The sequence below is a fragment of the Mus musculus genome, chromosome 10 (genome assembly GCF_000001635.26).
Source record: "Mus musculus strain C57BL/6J chromosome 10, GRCm38.p6 C57BL/6J".
NCBI lineage: Eukaryota > Metazoa > Chordata > Mammalia > Rodentia > Muridae > Mus > Mus musculus.
In genome coordinates this window covers 93,158,783-93,180,256 of record NC_000076.6, presented here as the reverse complement: position 1 = coordinate 93,180,256, position 21,474 = coordinate 93,158,783, and the positions used below count along the sequence as shown (strand labels likewise).

Here is a 21,474-nt window from a genome sequence, read left to right as displayed (position 1 = left end):
CTGCTTTCTTTATAGAACTGAGGACCTCCAGTGCCGGGATGGCACCACCCACAATGAGCTGGGCCCTCCCCCATTGATCACTAATTTAGTATATGCCTTACGGCTGGATCTCCTGGAAGCATTTCCTCAAGTGAGACTCCTTCCTCTCTGTTGACTCTAGCTTGTGTCAAGCTGATCCACAAAACCAGCCGGAACAGAGACTTACATGACTTCTGCTCTACTTAAGCTTTCTCTCCATCTGCACATTTCACATCAGCTTTCTGGACAGTCAAAGCAGCAGTTTTAGTCAGCAAACTGAAATGTGCCTTCACACTGTACGTTAGCTCTCAACTCTGCTTGATCAACCCCAAGTCAACGGCAAACCAGAACCCCCTGCCTCCAACTACTGACCTTTCACCCAAACCACAACTGAGTACATGTGCGCAACCACACTCACGGGCACACCAACACACCCTCACATGCTTAGCCTTAAAAATGAAGCCTGGGCCGTAGAGATGGCTCAGCGGTTAAGAGCACTGACTGCTCTTCCCAAAGTCCTGAGTTCAAATCCCAGCAACCACATGGTGGCTCACAACCATCCGTAATGAGATCTGACACCCTCTTCTGGTGTGTCTGAAGACAGCTACAGTGTATTTACGTATAATAATAAATAAATCTTCAGATTTTCTCCGGAGTGAGCAGGGCTGGAGCGAGCAGGGCCGACCGGAGCAAGCAGAGGTCCTGAATTCAATTCCCAGCAACCACATGATGGCTCACAACCATCTGTACAGCAACATTGTACTCATATACATAAAATAGATAAATAAATCTTTAAAAAAAAAAAAGCCTAAGAGAAGGAATGCCCTCAGCAAACCTAGACAGCACTTTCACCTCTCCTTCCCTGTTTGAGTGTCTGACCTCTTTCACCATGTTGCGTGTATATGTATACACGGACACACATGTGGGGTGGATATGAAGGCCATAGGACAACTTCAGGTGCTGTCCACCTTGTTTGTGGACACGGTCTCTCACCGACTCTGGTTCTTAACAAGGAGACTAGACTGGGTGCCCAGTGGATCCCAGAGGTCAGCTTGTCTCCACCTTCCTAGGTTAGGATTGCAAAGGCGCACCATCACGCCATGCCTGGCTGGTGTTTTTGGTTTTGTTTTTTAATTTAACATAGGTTCTGGGTATCGAACTCAGGTACTCGTGTTTGCAAGACAAGCAGGCACTACTGAGCTATACCCCCACCCTTCTTCATCATTCTTAGCAACATTTTTGGGGGAGACTCTCGGAGAGATGCTTCAGCAGTCATGAACACTAGCAGTTCTCCCAGGGGACCATGGTTTAACCCCAGCACCCACATGGTAGCTCACAACCATCCCTAACATTAGTTCCAGGAGACCCTGCCCTCTTCTGTCTGCTTTGAGCACTGCATGCATGTAGTACCCAGACATGCGTGCAGGTCAAACATCAGCAAAACACATAAAGTAAGAGATTTTAAAAGCACTTTTCCTAACATCCAAACACCACCCTATCAGTTCCGTGCTCTCTCATTCTCTCTGAACTACTAGCTAGCCACACACGCACACGCACATGCACACACCAGTATAACCATTAAATACCAGAACTCTTTTTTTGTTTTTGTTTTTGTTTTTTCGAGACAGGGTTTCTCTGTGTAGCCCTGACTGTCCTGAAACTCACTCTGTAGACCAGGCTGGCCTCAAACTCAGAAATCCACCTGCCTCTGCCTCCCGAGTGCTGGAATTAAAGGTGTGCGCCACCACTGACCAACAACACCAGAACTCTTAAAGCTCACAAATTTTTCTTACTGTTTCCTTCTAAGAAAAACACATTCAGGCACATGTTTCAAAAGCATCTATGTAATAACTCACTATTTTTTCCTCTGATTCTGAACTCTTTTTTGACTACAAACTCATATTCAACTGCCTACTTGAGTGTCAAAAATACCAAGTTAAGGTTGGACCTCGTTGCTGAGATGGAAAAGGTCAGCATCAAAGCAGCCATCAAAAGGCTGAGTGGTCTACAGATGGGACCAAAAATCGGATTTTTTATAAACACATTTTCAAGCTTGTGCTGGTTCAGAATGGGTGCTAACAACCCAAACTGTCTACACTAAAGTCACAGGCTACAGGAACCACCGAACCACCGGCAGTCATCTGTCTGCAGTAAAATGACTTCACTTTTCCAGGAAACTTCTAGTGGGAAGATAAGAGTTTCAAATAACTTCATTGTTCATTTCAGGAACTCCCCAAAAAAAGCCTCATATAAACCAACATCAGACTATTCAGTTTCAGTAAATAGCAGTAATTGATTGTTCGAGTTCCAGCTGTTTGATTACCTCACCCCAAAGTACTTGCCTTGCTGCCTGTGTCAATCAAAACTTAAACTCTATCATGATCCTTATGCTAACTCCTATCAAGCCTAGCATTGAATACGAATTGTAAACCAGCCTCCCCGACACTCAACAATCCAGTTTCGCTGCCCCTGCTAATCATTTCATCATGTTGCCCCCATCACCCCCCACAGACACTACCAGCTCTGTAACAAGGGCACTCCTTTACTGGCATAAGTAATAAAATCAACAGCCTATTTTTGGTACCATTCTCCAGGCGAAAACATTCCTAAAGCACTACTGGACAACTTCCCAAATGTCTATTAAGAATTCAGTTCAGCAATACTGGATTCATTATAAGCCCTGTTGGAAATTTTGAATACCTTTGTAGAAGGTTATGCTAGATTATCACCCTATATTAGACGGCATCCAACCACACAACTAGCTTCAATGTCTTAATAAGAGAGTTAATTGGTCCACTGATTACGTCCCTAATTATCAAATATACTAACAATATCACAATGGATACAATGAGTGAGGCCTTATAAGAAAGATAGGAAATACATCAGAGACAAATTTACTCATTTAAGGAAAAAGAATCTGAGAGACACAATACGGAAAAATTGAATGTATAAATAATCACCAATAGCAGTAAACAACAAAAGAAAAATATGGTACAATTTAACAGTGAAAGAAGCTGTAAAACCATTTATAAAACGTGATTCACAACTGAGAGAGCTTTCCCCTTAAGTCTTCTACAGAATGTTAGCAATTCCTATCCAACAAGAGTAAATGCTATGCCTGTAATAGCACTTAGGATGCTGAGGCAGGAGGACTGTCATGATTAGACCTTATCTCGAATGCAAAAAACACAGGGTAGAGAGACTGACTCAATGGCCATTTTGCTTTTGCAGATGATCCAAGTTCAGTCCCCAGCACCCATGTCAAGTGGCTTACAACCACCTGTAACTACAGCTTCAGGGGTACCAATGCCTCTGGCCTCCTGGGGTACCTGCATTCACCTGCATATACCCTCCCTACCCACCCCCCACTCACATAATTTAAAAATGAATCTAAAAAAAAAAAAGAGTAAATGCATGAACGTTTAAAATGCTTCAAGGGGCTAGAAAGATGACTCTTCAGTAAAAATCTGATAACCTGAGCTAGTTCCCGGGGACTCTCATGATGGACGGGGATAACAGTCCCCCAAGCGCCCCCTGACATCCCTACATGCCCCTCTTTTTTCCCCACCACCACAGATCCACAGATGTAATAGTAATAATAAAAGATGTAAATGCCAAGGACACTAAAGGACTAACTGAAGTATTTAGAACTTAAAATCTAAATGTGTAAACAGAAGCTTCGCAATGCTAGTCATTTACTTTAAGGGTGTGGCCCTGGTAGGTCCACCTTGCTCCATTAGATGGACCACACCCGTGTTTAAATGGGCAGCGGGAATTGGACTCAGTGGCCTATTTAAGAGACAGAGACATAGAGACACACACATAGAGAAACAGGAAATTGACAGGGGAAGAGGTAGATGGGTTGAGTATGATCAAACTATATTCTGTGTGCTTTTCAAACTTCCAAATAATAAAAAGTAATGTACTTAAAGAAAACAGAAACTTCACCGCAGAGGGCAAAAACAAAGAATTCACTTAAAAACTGGTTGTGATGTAAGATTTCCTAATTATATTACTAAACATAAAAAGTTAGCATGAAAACAAAAGCCTCAATTTTTCAAAAGTCCATAAACAATCTTTAAAAAACGAACAAACCAACCGAAGCTCCGATCACACATAAAGTGCTCATCTTCTAGAGAACAGAACCAAAAGGGAAAGGCCAAAGACCCAGAAGAAAACTAAAGATCTTAAAGGTTCATGGATGGGGGAGGAGACGATGCCCCATAAGCCTATGAAATAAACTATTCCACATCTCTAATAAGATGAAAAACATGGTAATCTGAATTCCAACAGTCCTCATCTACCAAACTAGTAAATTCCAGAAACCCAGCTACAAGACAGATCAGGACTCCAGAACTCACAAAACGGCAACCAGGCAATCTTTATTGGAAAAATGCAAGTATTTATCATTTCTAAATAAGCTTTTTAGAATCACTGTGGACTCACAGGAAAACACAAACGTAGAACACAAGAGTTCTGCACCCCATACACAACTGGCTGCTATCCACATCTTACACTGGAGTGGCACCTCTGTCATAGCTAGTGAACCAACGCTAATACATTATCATTAACTGAAGTCCACTATTTAATTCCATTTCCTTGGTTGTAATCGAATGCACTCTTTCTGTTCTAGGATCCTATACAGTTTATACTGCACTGCAACAAACACACATTCTCAGGTTACTCCTGGGTATGACAGTGTCTGACTTCCCTGTTTATGATGACACAAAGAACTTGATCAGCACCATCAAGCATTGCATAGAATGTTCCTCAACTGGAATCTGACTCATGTTTTCTTACAATTAAACTAGGGTTACCATTTGCAGGATGGAAAAAAAAAATCACAAAAATGAAGTACATTCTCGCCACAAAATATTATCAACACATTTATAATTGTTGAAGCTGACTAAGGTCGTGTTTCTCAGGTTTGCCCTATGCAACTTATTCTTCCCCCAAATCCTTACAATGCACTCTTTAGAAAGACGCTGCTGTGTGTGATTTACACTTAAGAAGTAAGGAATCAGGCGGGCTGTGGTGGCTGTGCACGCCTCTGGTCCCAGCCCTTGTGAGGCAGAGGCAGGTGAACCTCTAAGTTAGAGGCCAGCCTGATCTACAGAGTGAATTCTAGGACACCCAGGGTTACAGGGAGAAACCCTCTCTTGAAAAACAAAACAAAATTAGAAGTAAGAAGCTGTTACACATGCATGGCTTCATTTATAAGTTGGAATTCTGCACAAGAGATTTACATCAGTATAAATCACAATATAACTTTATATTCTGGTTAACTGAATACTAATTTATTTTGGTCTCCTATTATTCTGGCCAGTGTGCACTCTTCCAGCAGGAAGCTGACAAATAACTCAGGGTGTTTAAATATTTCTCACACACTGGTACTGTAAGATGCCATGGGGTCACCTGAAATGTTCACTTCTTTCCCCAGTCCAAGGAGTCAGGCATTTCTTCAAGAAAGCCTGGTTCCTTTGATTAGACAGGTGTTAACAACTGAGAGCTACTGTGAGCGGAGCATGCTCATCCCTACCGAGGTACCATCGCTTCTTACGCCATTCAACTGACAGGGCAAGAGAGACATGGGATTCCTTGTCAGACACATGCACTGATTTGTGTGCGTGCCTGTGTGTGTGTGTGAGAGAGAGAGAGAGAGAGAGACAGAGACAGAGACAGAGATAGAGAACAGCATTTTCTATATGGACCACAATGCTCTGAAGCGGCATTTGAACATCAACACATTCACAGTTGCTTATCTTAGGGAACAGCTAAGAATCACACTGTATGTACAAAGGATGAAATCACAGCACAGCTACAGAATGGAATGGCTAGTAATAAAAAAATTACCTAAATATGCAAAGATCTCCAGCATAAATTATTTATTAGTATAGATCACGTGCTAAAAACATTCCTCATAAACTTGATTGTAGCAGAGGTATTTCAAGTCAAACTCAAGTTGAATTTAAAATACTGACATGCAGTATATATATATATATATATATATATATATACACATACATACATACATACAGATGGCATATTAGCTTACCCCCGTATACAATTTAACTGAGTCACTATTACATGAACAGTATTGCTCGGGCATCTGCATTAGCAAGGAGGTAATCATGCACAGAGCTGCAGTGTTTGTCTTCTTTATCATAAAGTAGGCCATTTATAGCTTAATAAAAGAACCCATCACATCTATATTTTTGTAAATCTACTGTTCATATCTTATCCCTCCACCTCCCTCCAAAAAAATGGTAACAGCAACTTGTAACAGATAAGAAGTGGCAGTGTTAATACTCTTTTCCAAGTGTTCCTGAGACAGTAAAATAATCGTCCCGTCTCTGAGGTGGAGGACACTAGAGCAAAAGTAGCATTCTCAATATGCACTGCAGCCACTGCCGCTGCCTCTGCATAGCAACACGGTACAACGCTGTAACCATTCAGCCACCAAGGGGACTGTAGGCCGCTGTTCATAAAAGCTTCCCAAGAATTTTACTGTTCAGGTAGAGGGGTGGTCCACGCCTTTCATCCCAGCACTTGGGAGGCAGAGGCAGAAGCAGGAGGATCTCAGTGAGTTCAAGGCCAGCCTGGTCTACAGAGCTTAGTTCCAGGATAAGCAAGGACTACACAAAGAAACCTGTGTCAAACAAAAACACAAGGTTTAACATGTAGTTTACTTCAATAATTGAATAAAATCTACGCTCCTTCCTGGGTGTGGCGGTAAACTGGCTCTGTCTCCCACAGGCTTGGATACCTGAACATTTGGTCTTGTGCTGGTGGCTCTGCTCAGGAAGGTTATGGGGCCTTTATGAAGTGCAGCCTTGCTAGAGGAGGTGTATCGCTGGAGATGGGCTTTCACAGTTTATCGTTTTGCCCCCACTTCTCTGCTTTCTGCCTGTGGCTGAAGGTATATTCTCTCAGCTTCTTCATCTGGCCTTCTCCACCATGCGCGTCCTCCCACCATTACGGACTCTTCTTCTGGAACCATAAGCCCAAATAAAGTCTTCCTTTCATACATTGCCTTGGTCTTTGTATTTTATCACAGCAACAAAAACCTAACAAATACTCTGGGGTGTGTCTCTCTTGTCTCTCTGTGACTTCATCTATAATACCCTCACAAGCTACCACTCCTTCCTACTCACCAAAGTCAGGAGTCATGTAGAAGAGAGACACTATTTTATGTGAGTGAGTGAACTCATACTTGAGTGATGTTCCTGTGGAGGCCAGGGACAACCTTGGGTAGGGACAACCTTGGGTGCTATCCACACATTTGCCATTTGTTTGTTTATTGTTGAGGCCAAGTGTCTTGCTGTCCTGCAGCTTACCAACAGGCCTAGACAGACATTTTTACATATATATGTATATGTATATGTATATGTATATGTATTTGTGTGTGTGTATGCCTGCCTGCCCTGCCTATCTATCTATCTATCTATCTATCTATCTATCTATCTATCTATCTATCTATCTATCTATCTATCTATCTATCTATGGAGAAGGAGACTCTCTCAGGTCTGGAGTTTCCCAGCAGCCTAGCCTGGCTTATTACAGAGCCCCAGGAATCCCCCTGTCACTCTAAGTGCATGCCATCATGCCAACTTTCTTATGTGAACTCCGGGGGTTGAACTTGCATTAAGTGCTTTAGCAACCAAACCAATGTCCTCAGCCCATATTTTTGAAATTTATCTTTCTGAAAAGGCCCAGAAGAGATGTCAGCTCATATTTTAAAAAGGACATAAAATCCTTTCTCTCATTGCTACCTTTCTTTTTTTACATGCATGCAAGGCAATGTACTGACTGAACCAGCTCCCTAGCCGGTCCCATGCGAATGTTCCTTTGCCCCCAGCAAGGGCTTCTTTTCCCTAAGGAAACCACTAATGTTTTACTGAGGTATTCTTGAAATAGTTATACCTAGAAAATAAGTAAAAGAAAGAATGCTCCAATCCTGAAGCAACTCTTACTGATAGCAGACATACTTAGAGTACAAATTTGATAATAAAAAGACAGTTTTGAAAATAAAATTACAGATCAACATCCTCGGAGCTGAGGAGAAACTGCAGTCTTTTTTCCATAAACATTCATACCACCCTTCAGTCTACACTTTTTTTTTTTTGCCTTCCATTTATAAATGGACAATAAAAAAAAACCTATGTAAGAACATCAAAAGATTATGTGGAATGAGTGTCTTAACATACCAGATTGGAAGATATAAGGCACCAATAATTTTAAAAGGTGAAATAAAAAGTAGATGGATTAGCAAAAATAATTGTCTCCAGTTTAAAAACAAAACAAAACAAAAAAGCCACACTTTGGAAGAAAATAAAAGTAGTTTCTAAAAAAAAGAATTCCAGGATTAAAGAAGAAAAAACTTCACCATCCCTATACCAAATACAGAGGCTATCTTACTACATGCCAATTTATGAAGAACAAGTGTGTGTGGTGTATTTATATACGTGGTGTGGTGCCATGATGCTCATGTGGAGGTCGGAGGACCTCAGGAGTCACCTTTGACCTGTGTGACACAGGGAGAAGCAGACATCAGACTAGCTGCTCTGCACACCTCCTGGCACCCCTGCTTGTAGCTCCTACGTCACCACAGTAATAATGAGATCCAAGAAGCAAGCTACAGTGCCAGGCTTCACACGGACTCTGAGGATTCATATTCAGGTCCCCACACTTACATGCCATGTGCTCTACTCAATAAGCCAAAACAAAAGTCACTTTATATATTAACAGGTTAGATTTCTGTGTGCCTTTGACAGAATACTTGACATAGACAGCTTAGGAGAGTAACCAGTTAAATCTGTGGTTTCAGCAGCATATTTAGATCACAACAGGAAGGGGGTAATGGAGCAGCTCACACCAAGGCAGACCAGAAGCTGAGTACACACTAACAGGAAGTGGTCAGGGCAAATCATAGCACCCAAAATTATGCCCCCAGTGGCCTGCTTCTTCCATATGGTACGACTTACCGTAGTTCCACTGCAGCCCAATAGCCTAAATCTATCAATGGATTAAACCTATTCATTGGGTCACAGCCTTCATTATCTAACCATCTCTGGAGACACTCAGACAGACACCCTGGTGTGTCTTTACCAATGTTCTAATATGTCTCAATCTAATCAAGATGGATTGTAACAGTCAGTGTCACTAATATGGCTTATCAGTGATGATACTGGTACAGTAGGTAATACCAGAAAAAGACTAATAAGCTTTCATTTGAGAATGCGACTCCTAGATATCTAGATGCCCTAAGAAATAGGGTTGTGGGGGAGAACAAATGAAATATGAAATGTGAGCATTTGTCAAACACTATGAAATGGTTAAAGCTCTTTTGATAAATCAATGTATAAACTAAAAAAAAAATCATAGCCTTAAGAATTATCTGCTACCTTAAAAATGTTACATTATAAAAATTATCTTAAAAATGCAAAACTATTTGTGAAAAGAAGACAGCTGGGGATATCTGAAGTTGATGAGCACTGGGGGCGGGGGGGGGGGTTCAGACTATCTACACTACTGTACGTTTTAAAATTAATTTTCAGAAGCATAGTAATTAAGACCAGACAGACAGCCACAGAAAGACCCAGTGAGAAACAAACTTAAAAGAGCAGGAGTGTCCACTCCGTGAAGTCAGAATAAGATAAACAGAACAAACAGCTTTGTACAGGAACAAGCATCTTAACTCTTTCTCTCCAAACTGGCACAACTGGAAGGGTTTGGGTAAATAAAAGACTGAAAGATAAAGTTTAATATCATTTTGTCTTTACTCTAAATTTAATTTGTATATTAGTAGTAGCTCTGTCCCTTAGCATGATGCTAAAATTCAAGACTCACCAGGAATTTCACAGAACACTAGAAATCTGAGCCAGGAATTTTGATTTAGTTGTCCCGGAAGAGCTGGAGACTACCCTCAAGATAGAGGTAGATATAGCCAAGCAGGCAGGCTGGCAGATAGACAGACAGACAGACAGAAGACAGACACACACACAAACACTGTGGACTTTCTGTTTCTACTCAACAAGACTATTTTTGCGGGTCAAGTTAAATCCACTGGCCTAGAACAAAAGATAATTGACAGGAATACAGTAACAGCATGCATCCAAGCAGATTTCATGACAAAGAATAAAAGGAAAGGTCAATTTGTCTTTAAATTAGTTTCATGAGTAATTCTTCTATTTTGCTTTTTGAAAGCCTTGAGAGTAGCACACAAGGGTCGTTAGCAAGAATAAATACTGTCTCAAATGTTTAGATGCCAAACAAGGGGAAACCGACAAGGCTAAGGAAGGGGAATCGACTGCAAGGAAATTTGCCTGGCCCTAAAGAAACACTTCTTCCAAAGTGTGCTTGCCTGAGGTAAATGCCCTCTTTATTCCTAGACTGCTGGATATGAAGCTGCAATGAGCCTGGTGTGGTAGTGCACGGCCTTAATCCAGACACTTGGGAGGCAGAGGCAGGTGGATCTCTGTTAATCTGAGACAGCTGGTCTGCAGAGTTCTAGGAGAGCCAGGGCTACACAGAGAAACCTTGTCTTGAAGGAAGGAAAGAAGGAAGGAAGGAAGGAAGGAAGGGAGGGAGGGAGGGAGGGAGGGAGGGAGGGAGGGAGGGATACATAGAGAGGGAGGGAGGGATACATAGAGAGGGAGGGGGAAGGGTGGAAGGAGGAGAAACAACAATGAGTATACTAGATGACTTAGTCCTATATTACACACACACACACACACACACACACACACACACACACACACACACACACATACATACATCCAGCGTGATTTTCACACTGGGCAAGAGCAGGGAGGCATTTTAGAAAAACCCAAGAGGTATGAATAGTTTAGAAATCCCATACTATTTTGATTCTTTTGTCCTTATAAATCACTGATTAACCTGAACAGGTCAGATCTCTATTATATTACCAAATACAGTGCTCACTCCATTATTTTTGAAGTAATACATGTAATAATTTTGACCTAAAAAAAATGACAGAAATATTAATGAATCAAGGCTATATAATAAGTTCAGATATTTAAAAAGCTCTAAATCTCATAAACTGTGTAAGTTTACTTTTAAATGTTACATTTTTATCAAGATGTTACCAGACTATAACCATTGCTTTATAAAATAAATGTATTAATTATAACAGACCTACACCAACAAAGGTATAATTTAAGATTCAGCTTTAATAGTCCTTAATTTTAAAAGTAGAATGCTTTTTAATTTAATTATATTGGAAAACAAATATATCTGTTGCAGGAACAATATTAAAGCCTTGTTCAATCCTGCGACACAACTCTGTACATCGTAAGTGCATTCAAGCCTGGCACTGTATACACAGCTAACAAACTAGTTCTCATCAGAAATCAAAGGTTTTCAGTTAAACAAAATTACTAGTACTGACCACTGTTTTTAGACCTTTAGAAATATTTTATGTAGAAATATGTCAGTTTTGTATTTCTAGTTTGTCTAAAAGACAACCATTTTTTGAGAGCCACAAGCCTTTTCTCTTCATTTTCTCTAACAAGTCAGTACAGCTTACATGCAATTAAAGTCTCAAAATGCCAAATTACTATCCCTCTAAGTTGGCCTAGAACCGGTTTCTAGATTACTCTCACACAAACACTGCCAACATGGTATTCTCCAATATTCAAAACCTGAAATTATTCTTTGTTTCTAGGCCAACAACTCTGATGGTATTTTACTATCCCAGTGTGGCGTTACCTAGTCCCCCAGTCCACTGAACTAAACAACTTATCACTGTGATAGTACCTAGTAATCCCACCCCCACCCCGGCAAGTCTTCCCAGTCCACTGAACTGAACAATGTATCACTGTGGTATTCCCTAGTCTCTTCCCAACCCCCAGTCCATTGAACTGAACAATGTATCAAGGCGGTGCTCCCTAGTCCCCTACTCCACTGAGCTGAACTGAGTGTGTAGATGAGATCACAGAAAAGGAAAACAGAGCAGGAAGGAGAGAGACTTAAACATCCCCTACAGCAGAATGAAGTCAGCACTACAGTAGACATAAACGTTCCAAATAACATAATGGCCACAACCCTGTCAGACCAGAATAAGGAAGATGTCAGAGGAAATGGCATTTTGGCCTCAAAAGTGAGAAGTTCTCTCCACGTCTCCCAGGATTATAATATCAACACCCATAGTTCTTCATCGCTGAAAGCCGGCTAGCTCTAATCAACGCTGCCACTTTTCTGGCCCCTAAAAAAAAAACAAAAAAAACAAACAAAAAAAAAAACAAAACAACAAAACAAAACAAAAAAAAAACAACAACAACAAACATGAAAAACCCCACATTATTTAAAAAAGAATTGTCTCAGTTTCGTTTGTGAGTTGGAAATTTCTCACAAATATATAGCTCTTATCAACCTTTATTTGTATTAGTGAACAATAATATGTGCTAAAAACAACTGTCAGCCATCAATGAAAAATACTGCAGCATTAAAAATATGCTTTGAGAAAAACAAAATGACCACATAATCTAGGGGACAGTGAAAAGATACCTTCGAATATTTTCTTCATTATTTACACACATAGAAAACTGAAAATTCTTGAACATATAGTAACAAGTACATAAAATGAAAGACAAAACAAAACACGCTATGAAAAGACAGGGGGCTGGAGAGACAGATCTGTCACCAACGGCTTCCCTAAGCACGAGGCTCTGAGTTCAGGTTTCTAGAACCCACAAGAAGAGCTGTGCATCGTGCCCATGTCTACAGGCCAGTGCTGGAGACTGTGCAGACAGGGCAGGGTGCTCAGTCTACTGCCCGGACAGTCTAGGTGAAAACATTAACTCAGGTTCAATTGAGAGAATCTCTGAAACAGAAAGAGAAAGGAAAGAAAGAGAGAGAGAGGGGGAGGGAGGGAGGGAGGGAGGGAGGGAGGGAGGGAGGGAGGGAAAAAAATTTTGAGACAGAATCTCACTGTATAGCTCAGAATGGCTTTAAAGTTGTTTGTAATCCTCCTGCCTCACCCTCCTCAGCACTGGGACTGCAAGTATGTGCCAGTATGACCAGCTAAATGATTCTCAGTATTAGCCTTTATGGGGGGGGGGATTCCTTTTCACCTTAATTAAACACCTTTCAGGAAATAATATTTTCTGTTCTTTAAATTGAGTACGAAATGTATGCTAACAATACTAATTTATAGATTTTTTTTCTATCCTAAAGATCAATTTTCAACATGAAAAATATTATCATTCTATTCTCAGTGGGTATCTGATTAAACATATGCAAAGTTTCTACCTTGCTTACAGTAAGTTATATCAAGATAAAACGAAACAAAACAATAGGTGGTGTGTGTATTTGTTGAAGTTTTCACTTTGATGGTATCATGGATTGGCTCCCAAATATTCCCAGGAGTTCAAGGGTTAAAAGCAGTCTCAATGCCACAGGGTTTCAGACAGTGGACTGTCTGGAAGGTGACTGGATCATGAAGGCATTGATCTCACAGATAGATTAAGGTATTTATAAATTAATAACCTAGAGAGAGGTTGGGAGGCAGTGGAAACTTCAGGAGGAAGGTCTAGGTAAGGCAAGCAGGTCCTGGAAGACATGAGCATGAGGGATACAATCCATCCCAGGCTCCACCTCCCGCCTCCCTTTGCTCCCCTGACAACAGGAGCAAGCGGATCTGCTTTGCTCTACCACATGCACGTTCCTCACCATGATGTTCTGTCTGACCACAGGCCCAGAAACCAGGGAGCCAAATAACCACCGAAACCTCTGAAACAAGTGTCAAAACAACGGCCTCCTCCTGAAGGGTGACTTTTCCCCTTAGGAAACACTCCTCTGTCCCAGGAGTATAAAGCTGGCCAACACAGATGGCATACGCTCACATAATGAAAGCATTATCATTTAAATGATAGAAAGTCAAAACTTCTAAGACATGTAAAATCAACGTGAACGAACACAGACATTTTGGAAAGAAAGCAAATGTACTTAAAACCTCCGTGAAAGAAGCCAGGGTGGGGAGGACTGTGGGACAATCTTGCACACACACTGCCTGTGCTTTCCTCTGACTTAGCGCGGCTTCTATGTTAGCCAGCAAGCTGTTCAGCATTGCATCCTGGTAGAGACACTATGAGCACGGCATTTTTGAATGTTAACTGGATCTTGGGTCACTATAGTGGTGGGACCCTGGGGGAAATTACCTAACCTAAGACCTCTGCTTCCTTATTAGGAAAAAAAGGTTTACCCAATACAATAGGTTTCCTGTGAGGATTTAACAAAACAATAGAGTCTAGCACAGCACCAGGCACAACTGAGGATCTTTCTCACAGCTTCCGTTAAACACTGAACATTTGAGTGGCTTCAGATTCGCGTGTTGAGACTCTCACCTACGGGTACAATGGTTTTTGGAGGTGATCTGGGCGATCTGACTAGATTTAAGCAAGGTCCAGAGGGCAGGCCTTTATAATAGTAGTTATAAGAAGAAAACCCTCTAGCCCATGTTTTCTTCCTCTACCCCCCCCCAGCACCCCCTCCCATTTTTTCTCTCATCCTCCCTCTCCACCTGCAGGCACCAAACAAAAGGCCAGAAAACCACAGTTGAGACAGGCATCTACAAACAAAGAAGAGAGCCCTCACCAAAATTTAACCGGTTTGGCACTGTGACCTCAGACTTCAGGAATCCAGAACAGGGAGGAAAAAGCTGTTTTAAAAAGCCACTCAATGAGTGATGTTTTGTTACGGAAGATGAAGTGGACTAAGATAAGGTTTATCAAAGAGTGTTTTTGAAGATTCTTTGGAAAATAAAATCATTTTCACTAAATCCAAATTAGCTCCCTCAAGCCTAGCTCCAAACCATTTAACCAGTAGGTTATGGGTCTCAACACATGAATTTGTGGGGCCATGCAATCATTCAGTATACAGTATGAACTACAAGGAAAAAAAGTAATTAAATATTAATTGTGCCCTCTGCTAGGCAAGCTATCCTGACACACTGTGGATCTGATCTGTAAATCAACCTCCTAAAAACAAGTGTTTAGGATGGCACGTTACTGTGGACCATAAAACATTAGATTTACTCTTAATGTTTATTGATTTTCCAAGTTGGCCAGCAGAGAGAGCAAAACATGGCAGAGTGAGAAAGTTATGCCCAAAACAGTTTTTTTCAGGCTCTTCACAATTCCTTTTTCCAGGTCAATATTTTACAGATGTTAAAAGTAAACACACGCACTCGTGCACGCACACACACACACACACACACACACACACACACACACACACACACACACGAAACTAAACACCAAGTGATTATACTGTGAGCAAAAGGGTAACAAAGCCATAAAGACAAGAAGAATCCTTAAAAGCCCGTCAAATCAGTCCTCTCTCCAAATAGTTCAAAGAAACTGGCAACATTACAGGTTGAATTTGCTAGTGAGCTATGGAATGAGTCTTCTAGCATTTACAAGTACTATGGAAAACACATTTTAAATACCATTACATCAGCACTAAAAATTAAAAATGTCATAATCGTTTTATAAAAATAATTCAAATACAATATTAAAAAGCTTGAGCAAAAATACTCTTTAAATTCGAAATAATCCAAAATTACTCTTCCTTTGCATGCACAAAAGGAGAGATTGTTTCTAAAATAGCCTAGAGACTATTTCTGTAAGTAGAGTTTAACATATAATGGCCTTTCTCCACCATCAGAGAAATACACTTATTCAGTAATTATCCACTCTGGAAGTAGAAAACCCATGTAGAAGAATGTCAGAACGTGAAGTTGTAATTATACAAAGAACAACAATAAAATGCCTACTATGAGACAATAACAAAGGAAACAGGCAAAGAAATGCTGTGTTCAGACAGCTTTTTAGTAGTATCAGAAGGCATCCCGGTCTCCCCTTTGGAACAGCCTCCTGGGTTGCCACAATCCTTCTCTGTGCTGGTCACAATAAGGTACCCCACTGCTCTTCAGTCTGTAGCTCCATTTCACCAAGGAAGGAAAAGGAAACAGTTTTGCTGGGAGTTGAGGGTTGAGAACAAGCCTTGCCAGAGCCAAGCAAATAATCTTATACCCCACGCCTTCCCATCACAATTGCAGGACCACACAATATCTGAAAACTAAATGTATCAAAACATACCTTAAAATCCCTGTAGTCAACAGGGCTTGTAGTCACCACAGGTGTAAGCTACAGAACAGGACACGATTTTCTGTCTTCTAGTTTTTGTAGAACCAATTGAAGCCATTAGCATCATTAATGCTACCACACTCTGAATTAAGGCCTCCAATTTCATCTTTCCTTACTGTGCACATATCTCTTCTGCTCTTTTGATAACCAACTCGTACAGGACAGATTACACTGTGTCATACAGTTAACACTAAAAGTTACTTCCTTGGGCCTGAACCCAAAAAAGGGAATAAACTACATATTTGACAAAACCCTATTTTAGGAATGCAAAAACTACGATATTAACAAGACTCTAATTCTACATTTTTTTTCTGACTGCAAAAGTAATATGAAAATTTAGAAAAATAGAGGTAAAAAATAAACGACCCACAATCCAGAAACACTTATTGGGCATACACTTTCTTGAAGTGACACAAATTTTTATTATCTAAGTAGGTACTAATAAGTGTGGAGAAAAAATATTCACAGTTTTGATACATTTATTAAGCATCAATTACTATAAAGTGACCTGTAATTTCACAAAAGTCTCTAAAACATTGACTGGGAAAGAGGAAGTTGAAAATGCAGACTAATCCCTAGCTGAAATATCTAAAATTTTAGTGTCAATAAGGACAGCACATTGTAGGATATGAATATCTTTACAGCAGCACTAACATTACTGCACCTACAATAAATGGATCTTACTTTGACTTTCTTCTTATTCATATTTTCATTAGCATTCTTATTTCCACTGTAAAAATAGTTGAAACTCCTATGTTTGCATAAGAACTTTAAAATACATATTATTGTTGTTATTATTTATTATGAATCAATTGTTGTTGGTGGTGGTGGTGATGATGTTCGTGATGTGTGTGGTGTATGCATGTGGAAATCAGAGGACAACGTTGTGCTGTTCTTGCCTCCGTCTTTGCATGTGTTCCCAGGATTGAACTCAGGCCCTGAGACGGGCACCCGTACCAACTGAGCCATCTTGCTGGCACTTGCATTGGAATTTTTTTTTTTTTTGTAAAGATTTATTTATTTATTATATGCAAGTACACTGTAGCTGTCTTCAGACACACCGGAAGAGGGAGTCAGATCTTGTTACGGATGGTTGTGAGCCACCATGTGGTTGCTGGGATTTGAACTCTGGACCTTTGGAAGAGCAGTCGGGCGCTCCTACCCACTGAGCCATCGCACCAGCCCTTGCATTGGAATTTTAAAGCAGCTTCAATTCAAAGGCTCTGCAACAGATCTTTGACGAGCAGCATTCAAAGAGTTAATGCTTCTGGCCTAGGAGATGGCTCGCCAGATAAAAGAACAGCGCTCTTCACATTCCTGTGTTCACTCACAACATTAGAAATAAAAATTAAAATGAAAGACGTCCTTAGTCATATTGTTTTCTTTTGTTTAAACCCGCTGTTTATGGAATTATGCAGATGTTAAAAGAACAAAAAAAAAAAACTGAAATGACTTCATTAACCAGGTGACACCACATTTAATACATAAGCCAATTCCTGGTGTTCACAAGAGAACAAAATAAAACCAATTAACATTCCCACTAGCAATTTTTTTTTCCTCCTTAAATTTAGTTTACACATGTTTCTTGATTCAAAGGTTTAGGTCAATTCAACTGATCAGAGGTCGTCTTCTGTTCCGTGGTTAACAACGTCAATTTCCAAGTCACTCAAATCCATTACTTTGATAGTCTTGCACAAATGCAGTTAAAAAGAAACCCAACAAAGGATTAGGAAAAAACAAACAGCAAAGTTGGGAGGCAAGAGCTGTCTCCCTTAGTCAAGCATTGCCTGTGACGTGACAGAAGCTCTGCTACCAGAAATACACTTTGCTGGCCCAAGGAATGGCCAAGACGCAAAACAAAATTTGTGACTTGTGTCTAGAGAATCAATTTGGCTCAGGAGGCGATAAAACAGGGCCACTGATGCGTCGTCTTCGATGGCCACATTAACATAAGGGAAAGGCGCCACGGATTTCAGCTAAAGGCTTTTGCCATTTTTGAAGAAGAAAAGCTAATTGTTAATGGCCATGTGACACAGAAGATCCCAGAAAGGAAAGGGTGGGAGGAAAAAAAAAAAAAAGAGAAGAGTTCAAGGCAGTTCAGGGTCAGACCAAGTCAGGCATCCTGTCATTAGCAAACGTTCCCCTAGCTGAAGGCAAAATACCGCTTACCCCAGAAGGAGTGGGTGAAAAGTAGGGGAGAGAATGAGTGGGGAACCACAGGGGACGGCGAGGTGGCAGCGTGGGGGTGATGTGGGGAAGAAAACTGGGGCCACCCAGCTGAGATGGGGAGCAGAAGCAACCGGACAAAAACACCGAGAAAAGCAACTGCGGCTAAGACAACGGTGGAACACACACACACACAACCCCCTCTTCCCGGGTTCTCTGGGTTTCCCACAGTCCCTCCGCCTCCGGTTGGAGCGACACTCAGGGGTGTGACCCGCCAGCAAGAGGGCTGCCCGGAGCTTTGTGTCGACCCGCTCCCCCACGAGAGGGCTCCTCCCCCGCGGAGCTGCCCACCCACCCGCGCGCAGCCTCCCGCGTCTCCAAGGAGCCCGCAGCGCCGCGTCCTCGCCCACTCCCGCCGCCCCGCGCCCGCGCCTCCACCCCGGCCCCGGGGACCTTTGTGTCTCGGGGGGACTTTCCGCCTCTTCCCCTCCCGGCGCCCCACGGGGCCAGCAGCCTCCCCAGGAAGCCTCGATCGGCTGCGAACTCTCAGCGGCGGCGCATGGAGCCCCTCCCCCCAGGTCCCCCAACCAGCTCCGCACTCCCGCAGCCCACGCCGCGCGTGGACATGCGACCGACAAGATCCCCACTCGAGCCGCCCGCTGACAGGCGTCACGATCCCTGCCCAGCCCCGCTGCCAACTCACCAGCAAGTGCGGGGACCGCGGGCTCCGGACCGGCGGGCGCGCAGAGCGAGCGAGCGGATGCAGGTCCGGTGGTGGCGGACGCGCCGAGGCGCCTCAGGCTCAGGCCTCCCCCCACCCCCCAACCTCGCGCCTTCCGCTCCGCGAGGGCCGCCGGCCGCCTCACGCGTGGCAGAGCCCCCCGCTCAACATGGCTCCCGGGCCGCGGAGCCTCGCGGACGGCCCAGTACTCCCGGCCACCGAGCCGGGGCGGAGCGAGGCGGCGGGGCGCGGGCTGCCGGACTGCCGGGCGCTGGGTAGACCGCAGCCGCCGCTCTCGTTCGTCTGAGTGCGCGTTGCTTTCTCTCGCTCGGAGGCTGCGGCTTGACGCCTCCGCCTGTTCCCCGGAGCGAGCGAGAGCGGGGGTTAGAAAAAAAAAAAGAAAAGAAAAAAGGAAAAAAAAAAAAAAAAGACTTTTATTGAAACGATCCAACCAGCGGCGGCGGAGAAAAGCGACCGGCTGCGGGAGCTTCCCCACCCCCGCCTGCACGGCTCGCCTGGGGCAGCGCGACCCCTGCCGGCGGTGGCGGCGACGGCGGCATGCGGGGCGGAGCCTTGCCTGGGGGTGGGGCTTATGACTGGGGCGTGGTCTGGGCGGGGCTGGGGGGTATTCCCAGGAAACTTCAAGCGTGGCTTCAAACGCGGCTGGAGAGCAAGGGAGACCCTGTCCGTGGACAGAACGCTGAACAGTGTCTGACCATCGCGATTGGTGAGGAACCGATCGCCACAAATCAGCCCCTCACTGTCCCCTCGCAACAATAAAACTCTGCTTGAAGTATTCCAGGCGCTACTGTACACAGGATGCCTGCCTCAGTACAGTGCTTCAGATGACCCACAAAGAAATACCTCGGTCGATTGCTGCAATTTTCTTCTGTTCTGTGACTGGATATGCGTGGCCAGTGCAGTAATCACCCACGCACAAAGCTTTGATTTCAACCACAGTGTTTTTAAATGTTATTACACTGTTGGCTCTAGGCTGGGGGGGGAGGGTGGAGGGGGGAACTAAAATGGTTACAATAAAACTGTGTTGTGAAAGAGTCAATGCTAAGTTATAGGACCCAGAAAGAGATACTGTTGCAGTGAGTTAGATTCTGTTGCTTGAAGGAGGCAGGCCAAAGAGGTTGGCCCAGTTTCTGTAAATCTTTTTACTTTCTTCTTCCCCAGTTAGGAACAACTGAATGTGTAGACAAACTAAAGTGATCCTGGCCCATTTCTTTCCACAAGTAGGGATAGAAGCTTAAAGTAAAAGCAGACTTAAGTGGCAGAGGAAAATACTGAGAGAACTGAAAGAAGACAGTAGGGTCCGGATGTGGACACCCTAACCAAGAAAAGGTTAACGGTATAAAAGGCCAGTAGGGTGAAGGTTGGGGTTTTTTGTTGTTGTTGTTGTTATGTTTTGTTTTTCTGTTCTTATCACCAGGAAGTGCACGATATATTTTAAATCTCATTATCTACTAAGGACTTCTGAATCGTATCTTTTCTGATTGATGCGCCTTTCCTTGAAGATACTTCCTGCCCTTCTGTCTAGAACTTTGTCGGACACAGCTGGATGTGTTTTCTACAGCTCATAAGGTTCATATATATCAACCGGAGTTCTCCTGTGTCTCCAAAATTACCAGAACTATAGGTTAACAATAATTATCCTCTACAAAGACTTCAACACTTGTTTACCCTATAAAAATGTCCATATTTATACTTCCCTTCAAGAATGAGTGTGTACTTTTGAACAGCAGTTAATGATTTTTTTAATATATGTCTAATTCAGGCAATTTTATAATATGTTAGGAGCTAGCATCATTTCAGAGTTCTTTGTAAGTTAAAGAAAAATATATGTTACACATGACCTACTTTTATACCAAACATTTTCACATGCTTGCCTTATATTCAAAAGCAATTGTGTGGGGGTGTTGTTGTTGTTGTTCTCTTAGTAAATATTCAAAATAGTAAAAAAGGGAATCTACATAATTGCACCCTGAGTTTCTGCATCTGAAATTCTTCCTTCACATCACTGGACTGGAATTAGCCCATTAGAAACCAAAGATAATTCTGCCTTGGCCAAAATTCCCAAGAAATATTTCCTCTGGTATAGCACCGTAGTCGTAATTTGATCCTTAGAATCGAGGTGGTTATTGCTTGATCTATTTGTTCTTTCACTTAAAAACAAAAAATTGCTAACTGCATCGTTTGGACCAGGTACCATGTTAGACCTTAAAGACTCAGAGGTGAAGATAGATTTGCCCTTGAACTCTGTCAGTGGAAATGAGCAATATACGCACAGATCACTTAAGGAACCAATGGGTTAATGCAGAGACAGGAGAGACAAACAAAATCAAACAGCCATGGTAATGAGATTGAGGAAGGAGGTGGCAGGATGCTTCAGGT

The 21,474-nt window shown here is 42.4% G+C and overlaps 1 protein-coding gene and 1 non-coding gene across 6 annotated transcripts in view; both read right to left on the bottom strand.

Moving 5' to 3' along the window:
* The window catches only part of Cdk17 (cyclin-dependent kinase 17), a 90,219-nt gene extending 70,838 nt beyond the window's left edge, over positions 1-19,381 (bottom strand). For 2 of the 5 annotated variants that reach the window (XM_030245086.1, XM_011243447.3), the window contains exon 1: positions 19,057-19,141. The gene's annotated coding sequence lies outside the window, so the exon portion shown is untranslated. Of the gene's footprint in view, positions 1-18,806; positions 18,879-19,056 lie in introns of those variants that run through there. The other 3 variants (NM_146239.2, XM_030245085.1, XM_006513627.3) reach the window with 3 other exon arrangements.
* Positions 17,354-17,472, bottom strand: Mir1931 (microRNA 1931). Its single transcript, NR_035452.1, has one exon. It is a non-coding gene; the product is annotated as a microRNA 1931 (primary transcript).
* Positions 19,382-21,474: the final 2,093 nt, after the last annotated feature.